This window comes from Rhipicephalus microplus, chromosome 5 (genome assembly GCF_043290135.1).
Source record: "Rhipicephalus microplus isolate Deutch F79 chromosome 5, USDA_Rmic, whole genome shotgun sequence".
NCBI lineage: Eukaryota > Metazoa > Arthropoda > Arachnida > Ixodida > Ixodidae > Rhipicephalus > Rhipicephalus microplus.
Genome location: NC_134704.1, coordinates 69,865,818 through 69,886,570, shown reverse-complemented (window position 1 = coordinate 69,886,570; position 20,753 = coordinate 69,865,818). Strand labels below are relative to the sequence as shown.

The window sequence follows — 20,753 nt, the reverse complement described above, 5'->3', positions numbered from 1 at the left end:
ACTTTTGTTATTTCGGCTCCGTTTAGTTCCTTTGCCCGGAGCCACTTCGTCGCAAGACTAAGTTCAGCACATGCTCACCAGTTCAACATCACCATCTTAACCGTTTCCTCTCAAATCAGTTCACGAAGTTCACAACGAAGCATTCGTCTATCCGAACATCAAAACATAATAATAAATAAAGGCACAAGTGCGTCCAAAGCCACAAGCACGAAAATTTGGCAAATTCATCTACTGTCGCGCAGCATTCTGATCGAGGCTTCCTGCAACACTTCTTGAGCATGGCCAGAAAACGCTGCCGATCGGCAGTAGAGGCTCCCGATAACACACGAGACAAATATTATAGCACAGCACGCGGCCTGGAATTCACAATAAATTATCGAAGTCAGCTCAAATTGCTTTCTATTTTCTCTACGAATCAGCGAAGACGCTCAAAAATCACTCGTAAAAAGCATATCTATTAGCCATTGGCTGATTTGAACATGGCGCGCTTGGTCGTTACAGCGATCGCCGAGGGAGAGACCTGTCCACGTGTGCGTGCGCGATCACACTGACGAAGCCGCGCATTCGAAGAAAGAAGAAGAAAAAAAGGCTCAAACTCACGAGGTGCGCGTGACGTTTTTCTTTACCCCTGCCATCCCTCCCTGCTTAGCTTCCAGCGCTTTCGTCGGTACGAGAGAAGAGAGAATGCAATTGCACAACGTGACAAATCTATGCAACTCTATTTGCACTGGACAGATTCCTAAATTTTTTGCGGCGTTGAATTCGTCAGGGAATAAGTTCTTTCAGTGAATTCATTCAATAGTTACTTGAAAAGGTGTTTAAGGGCCCCTTTAACGATCACAGAGCCAGAGTTCCCTCTCGTAAATATTTTAGGAAATTGTTTGAGGGCCCCTTTAACGATCACAGCGCCAGAGTTTTTTTTTTTTCTAGTAAATATTGTAGAAAATTCTATGGTGACGTCCACTGAAAGAACAGAGTCTCCTTGCGATAGTCAAAACATATCGGAGTTGAAGACTCATCGACGGACTAGCCGACCAATGCTAGGCGCGCTGACTGTGGCAAGGAACAGAAGGAGAAACACTTGTTGGGCGCCATGTTCAGCGCGTTAAAATGCCACTGTTCGCCAGGCAGCCGGCAAACCTTGGTCCCTGAGAGCCACGCTTTCTACCGTCCACGTTTCATTTCATCGTGATATTACCTTTGGGCTGCCATCTGGTAATACGCTGTATCTAAAACTTTCTTTTGGTGCCAGTTGTTTCACCTCCGATGTTTCCGCGGTGACGCGCGCATCAACGGGCAACGTCGTCATTCGCACGACGTCATTTGCATGAAGCGAGACGCGCGCAGGAAAGCGAACAAGAGGCGCGTATACGCAAGCGAAACGCAGCATGCGGCGTGGCGCGTGGCTGTAGACGTTCCACGATGAGCGATCCGAGTTCTTCGCTTGGCGCGAAGTCATAATTGCCAGCTCATTGTCGCTTAGCGGCACTGTGCCGTGTACGGTATATAGTGGTGGGCGATGGCCGAGCGGCGTCCGATGAAAGACCCGCCTGCGCCTCTAGTAGTGTCTTCGCTGCCTTAATCACCCGCCGCATATTCAAAAGCTTTCACCCCCGCAAAGCCCTTTTCTGAACACATGCGTGACCTTTCGTGGTTTCGTAGACAGATGTCTCTATTGCGGTTGAAGCGGCGGAGTTGCGGCAACCAAGTTTTTTTTTCTGTCTTTCGGCTCACGTTGCGAGCTTTCGGCACTCTTGCTCAAACGAAGCGTGTATTTCCGAGTAATGGCCATGTTTTGGAGGACGCACGCAGTTTCCAAACGAACGACCAGCAGCTTTACCCCGTAAGCCCGATCATCGTTTGTGGCGTCAGTGTCGGTTAGTGGTGAATTTCTCGCGCAGAACAGAAGATGGTTGAAAACGCCAGATGGTCAAGATTCCCAGCATCCTTCTCAATGGCTTCCCTCATAACCATATTGTCGTTTTCGCATGTTGGCCTTCAGAAGTTATTATAATTGTGTGGTTGGCTTCGTTCTCTTGTTTCGTTACGAAGAGACTTATTGGGCTTTATCGTCAGAAAGCCATCTTAATTAAGTCCCGCTGTAATGCACAAGAACATCATGCATAACACCTCTGAAAAAAAAGAAGCAGCGAATACAGTGGGAGTATCTATCGTTTATACTTGATGTCATTAACTTCATAGAAGAAGTCAACCAGCTCTGTATGGCGAACTCCGAAAAAAGAAAACAAAGTTAGTGGCGTTCCGTTTGACAGTCTTTCAGGTGTGAAGTCTCACTGCTATTTGTTACGCACTTTTTCTTAACCTTTGATGTGTTGCTATAGCTTTATTGCATCGTGGCCGCACCACTCATATATACAGGTTTACAAGGAAGCCTTCGCTTAAGATGTTTCGATATGTTATATCATTGCTCTTTATTAAACACTCTTTGATAAGCTTTCAGGTGGTAGTATAGCCACCTCCTTTTATAACCACAAAGTATCACGTAACAATGCTGTATCTATGGTAACGCGCACGCCATTTGTTGGGCTCACTGTTGCCTTCTTCCTGGTTAGTGGTGCGATTTAACCAATTTCGGTGGCACACACCCGTCTATGATGCCCACAAGCGTTACCAAGAATCTCGGAGGGAAAAGGCTCGAACAAGAACGTCTTGCGCTGCTAAGATATCACACATAACGCGCGCGTTGTGCCGGTATAGGTGTTTCCATATATCCACACGCGTGCGCAGAGATCTCCGTTAGCGAGGTCAAAGTCTCACTGCTGTGCTTCCTACCCCATCACCACTCCCTTTGATGTAGAGTCCGCAAGAAAATAAACTCAATATACGACAACAATAAAAATAATGCGATGACGCGCTTTTAACAACACCCTGAGTACGGTCCCCGGCTTTCCAAGGGTCAAGGGAGGAGGTAGACAGTTTCTCTATAAAACTTAGCTTTTCGACCATCTTCCCTCCCGCTTCATACGAAGGAAGTTTATTCATTCATTCATTCTAAGAATGCAATGCTACGTATATATGCTTGGACACCATTATCTTCAAAGACCGGCATCACCACCATCATGAACTTTAAATGAGTGGCAGTACAATACCAACTGATTGAATGTGTGGGACTGACATACCGATTAGTGATTAAAAAATACCCTTTGGTGAATAAAAGGGAATGCAGTGCGCATGTTCTCCCCCCTCTGCCCGTTTGCTCACGCCAATGCACATATCCTTCTGAACATAGAGTTTCCTAAAATTAAATAGAGGGGACTCTGGCGCTGCGATCGTTCAGCGACCATGGGAATGATGGGTAGTACACACATTTCCCTTGTATTCGTACTTGCGGGCTGCGAATCATACTTCCAGCTTCGTTTATTGCTTTTGTGGTCGAAATTCGCGGAGCCCTCCATTACGCCGTCTCTCATAATCATCTGGTGGTTTTGGCACGTTAAACCCCACAAATAAATCATCGTTTATTGCTTTGTTTCGGTTTCGTTTTAAAAGGAAGATTCAACCCTTTCAAACTTGGTGACCGGATTTGAAAAGTTAAGTCTAAAAAAAAATAAGGTGGTGAAGCGCAAGCGCTGAACATTTGCTCGATTTGTTTCGTAATAAAAGAGATTCAAGCCACACGAACACACACGGAGCCAAAAGCAGTCCAAAAATACGAAGATTAGACAAATGTGTGTACTACACATCATTCCCATGGCATGCTCGCTGAAGCGCCGTGCGTTGCAGCTGCCATACACACTAGCGCCAGAGCTCCCTCTAGTGTACATTAGGAAACTCTGTGCTTCTGAAGAACACAAATCGAAGCGTCGTGTTTAGATGGGAGCCATTCTATTCCATGACACGTGGTACACACTAAACGAAAATGACCTAAAATAACCTCAAAAACTGGGTAAACCATTTGTCCTCTAGCGCGCTACCTTTCCTGGGTTTTTTTTACCACCTACTACCGAGGTAAAAATTTACTCTCGTGCTAACTGAGTTTTTGAACGTAGGGAGAGTAGTAAATATTTACCCCAGTGAGGTTTTCAGCGAGTAAAGAGGGAGTAAATTTTTACTACCTTCACAAGATTTTTGAGGCTATTACTGGGAGTTATTTCTGGTGGCAAAAAAATAAAAATTGACGGGTGCATTCGCCCAGAGACGACAAATTTATTGAATAGCAGAACTGATTGAATTTATTGAACGGCAGAATTGGTGACACATAAATTCACTTACAGACAAACACGCACACACAACAAATGCAGAATAATACACCACTAGAACAGACTGCACGCGTTGCTCAACTACACTTTGACAGTCCGGTATATATATAGGCACGACTTTTTGACCGGCCCTGTAGGACCAGTAAGAGAGCTCTTTTTCTGCATCGATAAACAAGAACAGTTGAAGGTGCAAGCGTAAACTTAAGGTGGGCTGCAGGACACTAAATGTCACACCGACCTTTTATTGTAAATCTACCCAATCTCACCTTTTTGAGTATCCAATAATTACTTGGCACACCGGGCTCATGGCCCCACGCGTGTTAGCACTGCTGATGCACAAGTCCATAAAATATACCTAAGTACGCACAAACTATGGTAGCTCAATGATTTTCATTGAGCGACGGTGCACAAACGCAGTAGCAGCACGTATTCATCACAACGGGCGTAGAGGAGCGGTGCACGCCTGCACACAAACTTCTTACCGACGGCGCACTAGGCCTTTTTGAGGAGCACGGCTATCCGATGAAACACAGCTGGCGATCACAGAACACATATCCTGTGCGAATTTCGTCGTCGTTCCAGACACAAATGAACACGTGGCCACTATCTTACGGGGACGGGGCGGTGTAAATACCACCGTCCGGGTTTTCTTCGTGCTCACCGGCAGCCGTTTGTTGGTCCCGTCTGCCTCGTATAGGCTTTGCGCTACATGTTTGAGAGCAGTTGGTGCATGAGGTGGACAATTCGGGCAGCACATTACTCACGCAGACATCGCCTACTGTGGAACAAAACATATGCGATGCTTCTTTCACCTGCCCCGGCGACACACTCCCACTGGTCACTGGCGGCCGCGGCTCGGTGCCGACGACAGAGTGAAGCATTTTGCTTATTGCTTCTCCAGTAGGCAAGCACGGACGATGACACCAGATTGATTTTGTTACCACTGGCAGATATTCGCGATTCGGCTCGGAAGCGAGATATCTGCGACGTGCAGGTTCGGAGGCGTTCGGAAGCGCACGGTCGTTTGACGATGTAGGAAACACGTGAGATCCATCAGCCCAACCAGACACACAGATACCCAGCTTCTTGCACCGTCTGTCTCCAAGGCCAACGCCGAGCAAAAGCCAACAGTTTGCGAAAATATGCAGGACAGGTTTCCTGAGCAGGTTTGCTTTCTTTCTTTTTTCTTCTTTTGAGACCCCCTCCCCCCCCCCCCCGTCTTTTTTTCTTTTTCGTTCACAGAATGCTGTTCACGCTTGTTGTGCTTATGCTGCCCCCAGTTCCAGTGAAAGTGCGTTGACTCGATGTCAGTCCCGAGGCAAGGCGATGCCAAAAAAAAAAAAAAAACTGTGGTCCTCGCGTACCTTCAGGGGAGCGTCACAATGGGGCAAAAGCCACCGAAGCAGCTGCACCTTGCAGTCACGTGGTAATAAACTCTGAAACGCAGGTTAAAAATCACGTGACTGAAAACTCCCTAAGTGGTAAAACTGGATTTTGACATCCTTTTACTACTTGCCTGAGAGGTGGTGGTAAAACTATGTCATGTACCATCTTTTACTCCTACACGAGGTAGTAATTTTAAACGCAAGAGGGTTTTCAGAGGTCATGAGCCGCAAAAACCCCAAACTCGGATAGTTTTTGCTTACAGTGTATTGGCACAGTGTGCAGTCGCATGGACCTGCTGAGCCTCAGATTTCGGTCGGTTCATTGAGAACGCACGAGTGCTAACCGCGGTCGCACGCGTGAGCCATCGCTTGACCTGACCGCGATATCGACGACAGACTGACATATTTGCACATCAACGGGAGTGACCCGTGGGGTCAACAGCTCGAAGGGGCGGTCTCGCGCGTCTTGCAGGTCAAGCGGACGAGTACCAAGAGTTGCGCGATTAAGTGCCAAGGTACGAGCTTTTCAGTCGAAGGGAGGTGGGGCGTGCATTGTCCAAGTCATGGCGTTTAGGCTGTACATATATACGTACTCGGGAATCTGGGTGCCGTCAATCACGTGACCATGACAGCCATTTTGAGTGTCAGACGTGCCTTTCGCATGCGCACCAATGCGCTTCATGATCCGAGCCTATACAGCTCGGTTGTTGAAACGAAGTAGTGCGATTTAGGGCTGCAGCCTGCAGGGTAAATATATTCTAGCCGCAATATTCACAGCATTTGACCTTCATCTTCTCCATCTGTGTACAATAATCATCACGGTGAACGTCTTCAGCATCGAAGCGTTGATCGGGCGATTCTGCCTAATAAATGTTGTCGCGACCCCAACACAGCTATACTGTTTTGCAATATTCTTGCCGATGTTTTAACTTTGATGGTTTTATTGATATGGGTGGTTCAACATCCCTAAACCACCATATGATTATGAGAGACGCCGTAGTAGAGGGATCTGGAAATTTCGACCACCTGGTGTTCTTAAACGTGCACCTAAATGTGAGCACACGGTCCTGCAGCAATTTCTATGAATTCTAAAATGCACCCGCAGCTGCTGAAATTCGATCCCGCGACCGGCGGGTCAGCAGCCGAGTACCTTAGCCACTAGACCAACATGGGGGGGGGGGGTTAACTTTGAAGAGTAATCTTTACAAACCAAGTCAACAAGCCCGATTCATTCTGATGAGGCCTGTTTTCACACAGTCGACACTGGTATACATTTTCATTTTCCTATTTTCAACGCGCACCTGTAGATTGACCTGTTAAGTGCGAAGCGGTCGTATAGGAAGCCTAGCTCGCCGATTCTGATGTTAAGTATCTCACGTATCTCACCAAGGTCGTTGGGCGATTCAACGCGCTCCTTGTAGGTGAGGAGCCAGAGTTCTTCTCGGGACTTGCTCGTGTCACTCCCCTAGTGCTCACATGAGCAAACAAATCATCCTCTGCGCGAGCTTAGGTACAACGGGACGATCGAGCTCGGGCAAACGAATCTTAATATTAAAGACGATAGTGTTTCTTGGGGACCTTCGACGCAAAACTTTTGGTCTGTCTGTCTGTCCACCCTTAATGGTACCTCAAAAAGCACCCGAAGATACCCCAAACGGCCGACCCCATACGCAGCGCCCACCAGTATTGCTCAACATTCAGCCTTCATACTTGTGTGATTGTCAATTAAAAAACAATTTTTGCGCATATCTGAGGCACCATAACAACACGTCAATATTCTGTATGCGTGTATTTTACAAGAAAAGGGATACATATACAATTCTAAGGACCGTAGCGTTTATCACGCTCCGCTGACCATGCAAAGCTTGCACGAAAAGGCAAGTGTTTCCCAGCGCTTTGCTAAGATGACATGGTGGTGGCACCTACCCATCGCGTTGCGTTCTGCACCTTATCACCTTCGAGACGGAAGCGCACGCCGCGCGCTTCGTTTTCCAAGATAATTGCCAAATATCGCTCATGTCTCACGTGTGACGTGGCTTGATGCGCTCGTTCGCCTTCGCTGCACGCTCGAGGCACTCTAACGCAGTGCCTCCAGAATACCATTCGCCATTTTTTTTGCGCAGAACATCAAATAAACGTTTTGTTCACTGTCTCCAGACGCAAGATCTTTCGACGACATTTTCAGTGTAACATGCGGATACGGGGCCAATGTTTTTTTTAGTTTGTTTGCTTTTCTAGTTATTCACCTGCAGCACTCGAAGACAGGCAGTCACACCACGCAGGGCGAACTCTGAGCCTCGTCCACAGGCATGAACTGTACCATAGGTTTACACAACATTAGTCGCTACTCGTTCTGAAGGCATATGGCCGTCTCTCTACTCCCTGCAGAGAGGAGAGGGACACGCACACACAACGACGCCGGCCAGGGTGTTCATCAGTAAGCTGACAAACTAGCGTGCCGGCCTCTTCTAAACGCCGACGGCGCTGTCGTGACCTCAGTTGACGCTCACATGTCACGGCGCTCCTTTCTGGGGTCATGAACCGGTTCGAGAAGCGGCGTGCACTTCAACTTTCGCCGCGCGTCACTTCTGGAGCGCGCGCTTTTTTAGCCTCTTGCGTATTGTTATGCCAGCGAGTCCTCGTCAAACGTCCGTGCCTCTGAAAAAGGCAATCTGGGTCAAGGCCAGCCCGCAGTCCGCCTGGCGCGATCAACTCGACGGAGTGAACACCCGCGGCGCCTCCCTGGCCCACGTGCATTGAGTCAGCTGCGCACGTGACAGCGAGCCGGCGTCCGCGTGTCTGGTGGTCTGACGCATGGCGCGGCGACCCCCATTGGAGGAATCTGCCCTGACGACCAGCGGCGCTTCTGATTGGACATTTTGGTTGGACCCGGTGCAAATAAAAGAAGCCCTGCGGCGTGTCGCGATCAGCGGTCTTAGGCGAAGGGCTGACCTATGTGTTAGAGAGGAGAGCTCGGCTCTTCGAGTCTCTGTCGGCCCCAGTGCCGAAATTGTAACGCCTCTGTATATATGCTGTACATAAACCTTATTTAACTCACCGTCGTCTCGTCCGCTCGTCTTATCAGCTCTGCGCAGAAGCAGTCGCGAGCTGAGAAACATACGCTACCAAACGGCGGGTGACCTTTCCGGCGGAGTTGAAAGCAGTGGCGCCTTGGGACCGTGTTGGCATCGCCGTCTTTCGCAACAGAGGTGGCTTCGGCGGGATCGGTCCGCCTTCGCAACAGTGGTGGCTTCGGCGGGATCGGTCCGCCTTCGCAACAGTATGCAAGCCAGACTCCATTCGTCGAAACGTCACGTCAACCACAGGCCAACGAGCTCGGTGCCGCCGAAGGTGGCTCCCAACCATAAAGGAAGCGAAACGTGCTGCCTGCCTTCAAGAGCGGCGGACCAGGAGGCTCTCAGTCCAACTGTCAGTCGTCGGCGTTGCCGAAGGCGATATGCGCGTCCACTTGCTTCCTTTTCCTAGATAGGTATAGCTCGCGTGCATGCGCTAGAAGACGAGGGGGGGGGGGGTGACTCTCGACAATCGTTTGTCCCCTCTGTGAATGCTGTCTCTCGACTAAAAATGGATCCCTCGGAGGTTACGGCTCGAAGGGTGCGTGTGTACAGACCTTTCGCCCCGTGTGGGTGGGCTCGACTGTTAGGCGATGCCGTTTCTTATTACTTTTTTTTTCACTCCTTGGTCGTTTCGTTGTGCTATAAAGAATATATCCGCCACACCGTTCTCGCTTGCAGGAATGAACAAAAAGTTTCCTCCCCGTTGTTACGTTTATTGCTACTGCAGCGAATCGGACGCCACAGTCAACTACTGCTCCGTGCTTGCGTGAAAGTAAGATCGTCTGAGGCGGAAAAAATAGTTTGGAGTGATCTGGCTGTCGGTTTTGTCCGCGAAACTTTCACTGTGACGATAGCATCACGCAATGCTTCCGCTATTGCACGGGAATATTTACTTCCCTATTCAGGATTTTGTCAGAGATAATGCTCTTAAATAGACAGCGATGGAGCCTAAAGCGAAATAGTCTTCCAACTAATAAAAACAAACTTGAGGCTAAGAGTTTCAGTGAAATCTTTAGTCATTTTAGAAATCTCCGGCACGAATGCTTTCGCACTTGCATTTGTGTCATGTGTGAGTGCGTGAGTGAGTGAGAGAGTGAGTGTGCGTGCGTGCGCGTGTGTGTGTGTGTGTCTATTCAGTGCCAAACCCAAAGTTTTCCAGTCGTGTTGCACAAAGAACAAAGAACTTGTTATACGCGCAATTATATGACGTGCATAGAAGAGGAAAGGAACTGGAGAGAATGGAAAGACAGGGATGATAACCTGTGTAGAAGAACCAGTGTGCTGCCGTACTCTAGATTACGGGATAAGTAAGTCTTAAAGATGGAGTTTTGATGAAGAAGTTTTGAAGATTTTGAAGACACACACATACACACGTGCACACACACTAAATCATAGTTCACAGTCATCATAACACCATATGTCTATCACCGGCGGTGCAAGTCTGTTGTCTTGCTTCACCGCAGTGGTCTAGTGACTAAGGTACTCGGCTGCTGACCCGTATGTCACAAGATCGAATCCCGGCTTTGGTGGCTGCATTGCCGATGGAGGCGGAAATGCTGCAGGCCCGTGGCCTCAGATTAAGGTGCACTTTAAAAAATCCAGGTTGTCCAAATTTCTGGAGCCCTCCACTACGGCTTCTCTTATGATCGTATGATGGTTTCGGGACGTTAAACCCCGCATATCAATCAGTCAAGTCTGCTGCCTTCAAGACGTTGAGCACCACTTTCATCGCCTTCACCTGCGATGACGTCTGAGCCGATATTCAAGTATAATCATTAATCTCTGATTATGTGAGCTAAAGCTACTGCTACCGATTTTCTATGCGCATTGTAGCGAGGACAGTCGCACAATATGTGATGTCGTGTCTCGTCGCTACTAGAGTTGTCACAAAAAGGGTTGGAAAAGAGAATGGCTTAGTTAAAGCCACTCTCAGCCCTAAATGTCGACGTATGTATGCTTGTGCTGAAGTGTATGATGTGTGAACTTTCATATTCACATGATCATATTCATCCCCATAATGACCTGACGAGTTGGACTGCTATGTAATGCCGGTTCGATTCAATGATGACCAGAGACATTATCACAGATAATATTTATTGCCTATAGATGTCTTCTTTTAGGTTTGGACGGTATAGCTTGACGTGTGTGTTTGAGTGAGTTTTTACATGTGTGTGCCCTTGTATATTATTTTCTATGTGTTGCCCTTTATATTTCTTTTCTAATTGCATGCTCAATATCCACCTAATGACTAGTATAGCTAGTTACATGTGGGCCAACATCACATTATATATCAGCACATAAATAATAATAATAAAAGGGTGAGGGATACAACCTAGAGCGATGCTTGGCCTTTCAATCTTCTACAGCACACCGAAGGTGTGCACGCTTTCACAACATTCGCGCGAGTGCTTAACCTGACAAATTTCTCTTCAGTTCGCCCCAGCGTTGCGTCATGCTTTGACAGGCCACTGCCCCTTTGGTCTTTCACAATAGACAGCGGGTTCGTGTAACGGGCATACGAACATAAAACGTGTAATTTGGCTTCGACACGTCTCTGCATAACAGCAGTTGCATGGCAGCACTGGTAATTCAGCAAGCAAGAGTAACGGCACCTTCATCACACCCCCTTCCCAACCCCTTTTATTCCTTCGAGATGGTGTTTCAGAAAACACACTCAGGAAGAGAAGGAGGAGTAGAGAGAAGCCTTCCGAAAGCTCACTCGCTCTGTGCGAGAGGTACGTTTGACCCCGCTATGCGGCATGTGCGCTTCCAACAAAATTAACCTACCAGCGGCTGGTTTCTCTTCAAAAGAGACACTGACGTCAGAGCAGTTTTATTTTTGCGCTGCCTTGACAATTCTTGTTTGCATAACTCTTCTTTCTTTCTTTCTTTCTTTCTTTCTTTCTTTCTTTCTTTCTTTCTTTCTTTCTTTCTTTCTTTCTTTCTTTCTTTCTTTCTTTCTTTCTTTCTCTCTTTCTTTCTTTCACTGTCTTTTTCCTAGACAGGTGCCATGCACCCGTCCGATACAGCTGCCTTTCTGTGCGAAAAAGAGGAACGCCGTTCGTTGCGCCGGCGCACGATGCACTCATCACCTTCAAGGGCTCTGACTGACAGGGTGCTCTTCGTTGACGCGTTGTGCCAGTGTTTTCAGCGCCGCCTCTCGTTATAGGCGCTGTCTACAGCGGTCTTTTGCGTCGGTCCGCACGCGGGTAGATTTGTTAGCGTCACGTGGGATGGAGCGTGAAGAAGCGTACGGCGCGCGACCACCGCCGTGCGTTGTAATGTTCCATGCGGCGGAAACGCAGAGGTCAGGTACGACAAGTTGCGAGAATGCATGAAAAGAGACGAAGAAGGCTGGTTCATTTCCGCTTCACAGTGCTGCTGTTTTTTTTGTTGTTGTTACTGTTGTTACCGTCGTTGTCCGTGTAGTTGTTGTCGTACCTATTGGCTGTTACGGCTCGACACGGAAAAGGGGGGCACTTAAGTTATATACGTATGCGTCATGCTTAATTGAAGCGTATAGTCAAGTGTACGTCATGTCTTCATTCATCGTCTTTTGTGTGTGTGTGTGCTGCGTTTATGGTATGTCGCAACTGTCGAGATATGTATACTATCTCAACCTGCTGCATGGAGGGAGAGCGTTTAAGTTAGGTTATGTGTTACGTTATCTAGGCAGCTATATACTGGAATCCGCTGGCATTCCACGATCATTTCGTGACATGGTTGGTGTCGCACTTGTGTCGGTCACTTTAGAAAGTTTTGTCACAGTATAAGGAGGGTTGCGTGACTTGGGGCACAACCATATGGGTCTACAACTTAAGAAGTTCGGGGAGGTCTCGCCCACATGACCGAAGCACGACAGCCGATCGCTACCCCGACTAAGAAAAAAGAATTAAGTGCCGCTCATGCACTCTGCAATGTTTTGCGAAGACGTTGGTCACCGGCAGTGCGGCTCATGACGTCAGCCTGGAGAGCGCTCTCATATAGGTGCTGGCTCGTGCTCATCCGCTTTTGACGAGTAAGTGTGCCGGACTCCTAAAGTTCTACCCGACTATATAGAGTGCAATAGAGAATTAGAAAGAGGCGAGGAGGAACAAAGAGAGGAAATCCAGGCAGGCTGTCCAGAGTCGTGCCCGGGTAATCAAATTACGCTGGGTTGAAGAGATCAAGGAATTATTGGAAACGAAGGGCAGAGATGAAAAAAAGTGTTGCAAGTGCAGAGCGCGCACAGCTAATAGCGCCTGCATAGAAGCCGTTGCAATGTCACAACTGCATGAACCTGACCAATATTGGGAAGCTTGTTCCAGAATAAGCCTGTGTTGGGAACCATTCCGCGAATGATAATGGGGCTATTGTTAGCAGATGTTTGAGGGGGAGAGGGTATGCGGCATCGAGTAATAACTAAGGGTGTTGTGCAATAATATTTTGACATGGGCGAGTTGCTTCTTACACAGATGATTGCAGCACTACTTATAGATGAAGACAGAACACACATAGAACAGATGAGCGCTGACTTAGGACATAGTTTATTTGCGCTTCAACAGACCCCTTCGTGCACCAAACCGAGCTATATCAACCGAAACATTGATAAGATTGACAAAAAAAGCAAGAAATAATACGACCAAGGATGCTGTAGAGAAAAATATTCGCAATACGCGGTGTTTGTTGCGAAATCATATAGAAGATGTGACCTTGTTATGTGGTCGTATTATAGTAGTTCAGTGTACTAAATGCAGCGATACAATAAATCCCGTGCTTAGTTTTAACGTGATCCAATTCGATCTTTTGAGCTTAAATACTGTTGCTGCCATTTTTTTTTAATTACAGCCACTGATGGAGAGCTCGTTCTGCTGTAATCTGCTTATACTTCTTGTCAATCGCATTCAAATTTTCGCTGTGTTTCATTGCCAGACTGGTTTACCCTAACCATGCGAGTTCTCTGCGAAGCCCAGTGACCTCGTTTGTACAATGACCATGCGACCGCGCCCTGAACAACTTCGAGTAATCGCTCCTATAGCGCACATGAACTAAGGCACACGTCGCACAGCCGAGGTTGTCAGTCTATGAAAGGGCCGAAATCGATCACGTCTACAACGCTCCAATAGTTTGAGAGGCCCTGCGACGGGGCATGCACATCAACATTCTTCACAGCGGGAATTTACTCGGGGAACCTATACATTCGCACTCCCTGAAAACACGCGGTCCCGCATGGCGGACGTCACGTTTCAGGGTTGCTTGCACACCTCGCGCGCACCTATGCATACACGGAGGCCATGGCGTATTTCGAGTCATTAAAAAGGGACCATTCGGGTCGCATACTGTGGCGCTACATTCACTATCGTCGGCCGAGATCAAGAGGAACAAAGAAAATCAATTGTACCCTCGTGACTCGAGTATCGAAACGATCCGTCCAGTGTATCACGACAACTCTCTCGAACGTCATATGTCCAGGTCTGTTCTTCAAGCGAGATCGGCGAAGGGGGGGGGGGGGGGGAGGTAGTTTTGTCTCGTATATAGACATGGGAGGAAGGACGGGAGGGGCGGTTGGCTGAGTGATCGACTTCTGAGAAACGTCGAGTATAGACGCTTGCACACAAGTCCGTGGAAGCCGGATGCATGAACGGACCGCACGCTTAGAGTTGCGGGGTGAACAGCGTTTGCAATGGGCAGCCGCTGGCTGCTCCAAGCGCTTATTGGCTCTACACAATCCTGCACGTGTCACGTAACGAAACTTCGTGTTGCTTGTTCGTGCACAAGGGAATCGTAGTCGCTTGCAGAGCTGGCGCTCAAGACGCTATGAAAAAAAAAATCACGATAGTGTGAGCGGCGGTGAGAACGCTGTCTGGAGCGGAAGTGCCTCATTTGAGGCTCCCTGCGTGCTCTATAGATTTTCCAAAGGACAGTATGCCGAGCATCGCATTAGATTCATCTGGACTGTTGTCAAACCATGTGGCTGCCAATTAAAATACAGCATGAGCCGTACTTCAGCAAAAGCGTATACTTTTGTACCCCTGTGAAGCAGACTTCACTTATGGCCTGCGGGGCTTTCCGCTAGATAAACCTCTCCAGTATATATATTGAAGAGCCTCTTTCCCTCCCTCACTCACTCACTCACACACATGCTGTCTGTCTCTCTCTATCTTGCGTGATGCACTTGTTGCTTTGCCTATCTCGGTACTCGTTGCAATCTGGGACGTGAGAGCAAACAGTCAGCTTGACAATTGTTGTCGTAACTGTACCAAATGTGAGTGCCGTGCAGTCATTCGAGGAGCTCTACTACCGCTCATGTTTAGGCATGTTCCACGAGAGTTGACTGAAAACGCTCCAGCAGTACCCCAGGCTACGGAAGTTTGCAGGTCGAAGAGGACAAATGTTTGTCTTCATTGGTGCACTTCATGTTTATTCGAAGAGACTGTTTTCGACTACACACGTCCGTTGTGGAGTTCGCATATCTCTTCCTCCAACGTGCCTGACTTACCTAAAGATTATCGGTGTCGTACACAAGGGAGATCACAAGTAGTTCAGGTGAAATACTACTTCGGTCCACTCCGTGAAGTTCAAACAAAAAGTATACAGTAGTGACACTTCATAAATATCTTACTGAACGATTGCATACTGTGGCACCTGCACCCATTTATCTGCCATCACGTTAGATTGATTAACGTTTCCGACTTCACATTACACAGAGTAATCGCGTGCAGTGAAAATCAGCGGCCGCCAGCTCCTTCGAGCCACCACAGGTATTCACCTCCTTCCTCCCACTGGCAGCAATCAACGAGCCGCCCCTGCACCGCTACCGCCGCCACCGCGCAAAGGATCCGTGCTACTGCTCTTAAACGGCAACCCATTGAAATCCCGCTAAGAGGTATGCGGCACCTAGCGGCGACGTATACAGACAGCTACGGCTGCGTTCATGCATGCATGCACAAAAAAAGAAGTTAACTTCTTTGGCGCAAACAATACGGAAAAAAGGAAAAAAGAAGGCGAGGAAAGAAACAGATTGACGCCAAACTAACAACTACAAAAAATAGTTAACAAAGTAGTTAACAAAGCAAAAAATAGTTAACAAGGTAGACAAAGGGGCACATCTTGTTGCTCACTTGCAATCCTGCATTGGATGTTCGCCACGGTTTCATGATACGATGATTCTGGGCAGGAGCAGGAATGAAGATGCAAGACTTGCTTTGGAGGCTTATCATATTAAGAAAAGCGGAGCTGACTGTATCAGTGATACTTCCGTTTCTTTGCATGCCATCGAATATGAATTTTTGCGTACACATCTTGGTTAAGATATCGTGTTCTACAAGTGTAATATGACAACACGCGTGTACATTCAGGTGTGTGGTGTGATGTATTAAGGTTTAAGGAATTTTCGTTATTACGTATACGATACGAAGCTGTGCGTGCGCATGCAATGTATGTGGTTTCGGCATATATATGCGTTGCTGTGTGAAGAATAAAGTAGTTGTTAGTTTGGCGTCAATCTGTTTCTTTCCTCGCCTTCTTTTTTCCTTTTTTCCGTATTGTTTGCGCCAAAGAAGTTAACTTCTTTTTTTGTGCTATGTACCAACTAGACCCAACGCAAGTTTTACTGAAGTTCCTTTCTAGTACAGTGGGTCCTTCTTTTTGTGTGTCTCCACCATATTCTTCCGCGGACGTCAATGCATTGCTCGACCACATCATTCATGCAACCTGCAGAGCAAGAGTGTATGGTTTTTCCCTGCGCAAAGGATTGATTCCGGCAGATGTGAGTGCTTTGTTTGGGCCCATATGTCCCTCGTGGGCTCACACCAAGAGACTGTGTAAACTTCTACGGTCAGAGATGTGGCGACAAGTTCGTTTCTTCCGGGACTGGCTTTGGAATATGTGCCTTTCCAGTGTTCCCTACTGGCTGGCTCTTAAAAAGTACCGATCTTTGATTCGGCTTGCGGGCCAGCTCATTGAAGCTAGGTGGAAATGCCTTTTAAAGGTTTTGTGCATTGCAGCAAAGAAGGACAGTCCTAGGTCCAAAATTAACGTCAAAGTAATAGGTAATGTTAGCCTGCCTGAAAATGTTTCTCGTTTGTTGTCCAAAGGGCCCAAGTTTTGCATGCCTTCCAGTATTCCTGCGCATGAATTGGTGGCTTTCAATAGAAATGTGGCTTCAAAGGCACAGCAAGTAGTGCGCGATCGATGCCTACTTGAAGGGGTGGAGTGCCTAGAAAAAGCTGTGTCCAAGCAAGGAGCAAAACGCATGGATTTCAGTGTTAAACATACGTTGTCCTACTTAAGGAATAATAACCTATGTCTTTTGCAGGGAGACAAGGAAGGTGGTTTTGTTGTAGTAGAAAGGGGGGCTTTTAATGAAAAAGCGTTACAAGCAGTGACAAAAAATTTTGTAGCGGTTAAGAAAAGCGAAATTCGCGTAAAATCAAGATTCGTGGAATTTTGTAACAAGTTGGCGCTCGCGCCGCTTGCGAGAAGTATTCAGAGAAGTAAAGGCAATTGTTTAAATGTGTTTTTCACAGCTAAAACGCACAAGCCTGAAACGCCTTTTAGAACCATTATTAGTGAGTCTGGGTGTTGGCAACACAACGTAAGCCAATTTTTGCAGAAAAAGCTGGGGTGGCTAAGTGTCAACGACCCGTTCCGCACTAAGAATTCTGAAGATATAGTAAAATTTTGTAGTGGGAACGAAAAAGTGGGCTATGTTTTCTCGGTGGATGTCCAGGATTTATTTTACTCTGTACCGCAGCAAGGGTTATTGTTATCTGTGCATGAATGCATTGAAGAAAACGGTGCTATCTCGTTTCAGAACGAGGTCGGGTTGAACGTGGCGAATTTTATGAGTTTGTTAGAATTCTATCTTAAGGTCACATTTATAGTTTTTAATGACCAGCATTTTATTCAGCGTGATGGCATTTGCATCGGATCCTGTGTTGCTCCTGTACTTGTCAACATTTTTTTAGCCCATGTCGATAGGTCTCTACAAAATGTTTTTAAAGTTTTTAAGGTTTTAAGAGTTTTTAGATATGTAGATGATTTTATTGTGTTTTTAAATATTGGCTCTGACTACAGTGATACGGTGACTGATGTTTTAAATGCTTTTAAGCAACACGGACAAGGGCTCACTTTCACGCATGAGCTGCCCCAGGAAAATGTCTTACAAGCTCTTGACCTTAGTCTAGAGGTATGTTACCGGCATGTGTGTTGGGCTTACAGTCCCCGTGTACAGAAGGAGCTGTTACATTTTAAGTCGGCCCACTCGAAAGTGGTTAAAAGAGGAATAGTCTCAACCTGCATAGATTCAGCTCTCAGAAAGTCGTGCGCTCATAAAATGCAGGAGAGTTTTGAAAATCAGGTACGCCGTATTTTGGCTGCAGGTTACCCTATGACGCTCCTTACAGCCGTAGCTGAAGCCCTGCTTCAGAAAAGGAAAACAAGAAAGAAGGCGACATGTGAACGTGATACGTTCAGGCCTGTTGTGATACCTTATTTACATAAGGTCACACATCAACTCAAGAGAGTTGCTAACAGGCATGGGGTCTCCTTGGTATTCTCTGCGCCCAACAAACTCTTGAAGTTGTGCTCCCGCACCTGCGGTAGTAGCAAAACTGGGTGCAAAATAAAACACGGTGTCTGCTTTATTTCTTGCATCACCTGTGTGGTATATGGCATACCTCTAGTATGTGGCAGGATCTACATCGGGCAAACGGGACGTTGCATAAACGAGCGTCTTAGGGAACATGCGCAAAAAATAGTTAACAAGGTAGACAAAGGGGCACATCTTGTTGCTCACTTGCAATCCTGCATTGGATGTTCGCCACGGTTTCATGATACGATGATTCTGGGCAGGAGCAGGAATGAAGATGCAAGACTTGCTTTGGAGGCTTATCATATTAAGAAAAGCGGAGCTGACTGTATCAGTGATACTTCCGTTTCTTTGCATGCCATCGAATATGAATTTTTGCGTACACATCTTGGTTAAGATATCGTGTTCTACAAGTGTAATATGACAACACGCGTGTACATTCAGGTGTGTGGTGTGATGTGTTAAGGTTTAGGAATTTTTCGTTTTTACGTATACGATACGAAGCTGTGCGTGCGCATGCAATGTATGTGGTTTCGGCATATATATGCGTTGCTGTGTGAAGAATAAAGTAGTTGTTAGTTTGGCGTCAATCTGTTTCTTTCCTCGCCTTCTTTTTTCCTTTTTTCCGTATTGTTTGCGCCAAAGAAGTTAACTTCTTTTTTTGTGCTATGTACCAACTAGACCCAACGCAAGTTTTACTGATGCATGCATGCGATCGCGGCAATTAGGATGGCCTACGCCATCTATCTTCTCCCTCTCGCTTCTCCCACAATTTCGCTTGCCAAAGACCAGGCATGACTTTGCCGTTCCTTCACACCACGCTGCCAAACTGAGCGGTCTCGTTTACCATTCTCTCGCGCCTTCAAACTGGATACTCGCGGGCACGTGTTGATTAGCAATGCCGCCGCCTTTTGCCTCGGCGTGTTCCAGTTGATCTATTTCTTTTTTTTTTTTCTCACAGCAGCTTTCACAACACTTAAGCACCCGCTACATGTACTGAACTCTGCTGCGCTAGCCCCAAGCAACACTTCGTAGAACCCTTTCTCAAGCCTTTATTTCATCCGCCACTGTTCTCTCTTTCCGCGGCACGCGCAGCAATTATATATGCTGCATGCCAACACTTCTGTATTATCTATACAGGCCGCCTTCACCTTCAGTGCTCGCTCTACCCCGATCCCCTTCCTTTATTCTTCTCATTCAAGACACTTCCCGCAATTCGACGTAGGCTACCCGCGCTTGCACAACATTGTCCCGCTATCGGCCTTTGCGAACTGAACTGCTTTGTGCGGGCTTTGTTGCACTTTACTGTTTACCGTTCGTGGTCTTATTATTGCGTTGGCCACCTTCCCGTAAAGTCAGGCGTGTGCGTGGTCGGTCGTCGTATTTGCGTTGCGTGCCACGAGTGGCTCGGACTCGGAAAGAAAAGAAAGTCGAGAACAACACGTGCGGCCATAAGGGCCGAGGGCTACGCCCTACTGACCGCCGGGACGAGAAAAAAAAAATTCACACGGTGTGTGGCTAGCCTGGCATCGATCAAGCGCTGCCCAGTTCCCTGAGGGGACAGTGGCCATGGAGCTGAGAGTATTTTTCGTGGACAGTGGGAAGCAGGGTCGCCTTGTCGTTGTACGGAGACTCGTTTCCACGCTTTAGTACAGATAGATATTACCAGCACATCGCCAGTGACAGCGAGCAGCGTATGGCTTATAATTAAGGCAGTCACTGCGAGCAACCGTTCTGCATGTTGACACGCGCGTCAAGAATCGAGCTGTGCTTTTCCGTGGAAGCCGCTATTTTAGAAACCCACGCAATGCTGCTCTGACAAGGCGCGGTTTCGTCTTGCTGTAACGCATGGACCTTTGTGTAAGCGTTGAGGACTATCGGAGAGGACGTGTCGAGGCCAACACACTCGTCTAGAACGCCGGGGTGGCACTCTCCGGCACCGCGTATACCGATAGGAAGTAGTTTTGATATGATCCACACATGAGCATTCATACTTGGGGACCAAGAAGTACTTGCAGAAAGCTTAGTTCACTGGAGCGAATAGGAACGAAGGTGAGCTCGTCTTGTAGTCCAGAACCCCGCTGGCCTGTGCGGCACGTTGGGCCGGATCGAGCAAGGTGACTTGGCTCTTCCGACGCTTCCTCGCAAGCCAGATCTCCCACTGCCTTTCATATGGGTTTATTCCTAATGAAAGTGGGTTAAGTATGCTACAATTTGGGCTCCTTCAAATGAAAGGCAAATGTAGGCAAACGTAGCCGATGCAGTTCAGAGTGCGCTGTTTTATAGTGTTCAAGACAAGTTTGTTGACGTTTTTATCAGGCTTGGTAATGATCTAACTCCATTTTTGCTCTAACTGGAGTTAGAGCAATTAAACTTCTTCATTTAGTGAATCATTGCAACAATACATAGAATATTAGACCAACCCTCGCGCCAGGAAGATACGCAAAAACGTGAAGCGTTCCGCTTTTTTTATTTTTTTGTTAACCTCCTGCCTTACTCT

The 20,753-nt window shown here is 47.3% G+C and overlaps 1 protein-coding gene and 1 non-coding gene across 4 annotated transcripts in view; both read left to right on the top strand.

Moving 5' to 3' along the window:
* Nucleotides 1-20,753, top strand: part of LOC119174440 (uncharacterized) — a 240,170-nt gene that overhangs the window by 68,159 nt on the left and 151,258 nt on the right. The window lies entirely within an intron of this gene.
* Nucleotides 20,621-20,723, top strand: LOC142761807 (U6 spliceosomal RNA). Its single transcript, XR_012883829.1, has one exon. It is a non-coding gene; the product is annotated as a U6 spliceosomal RNA (small nuclear RNA).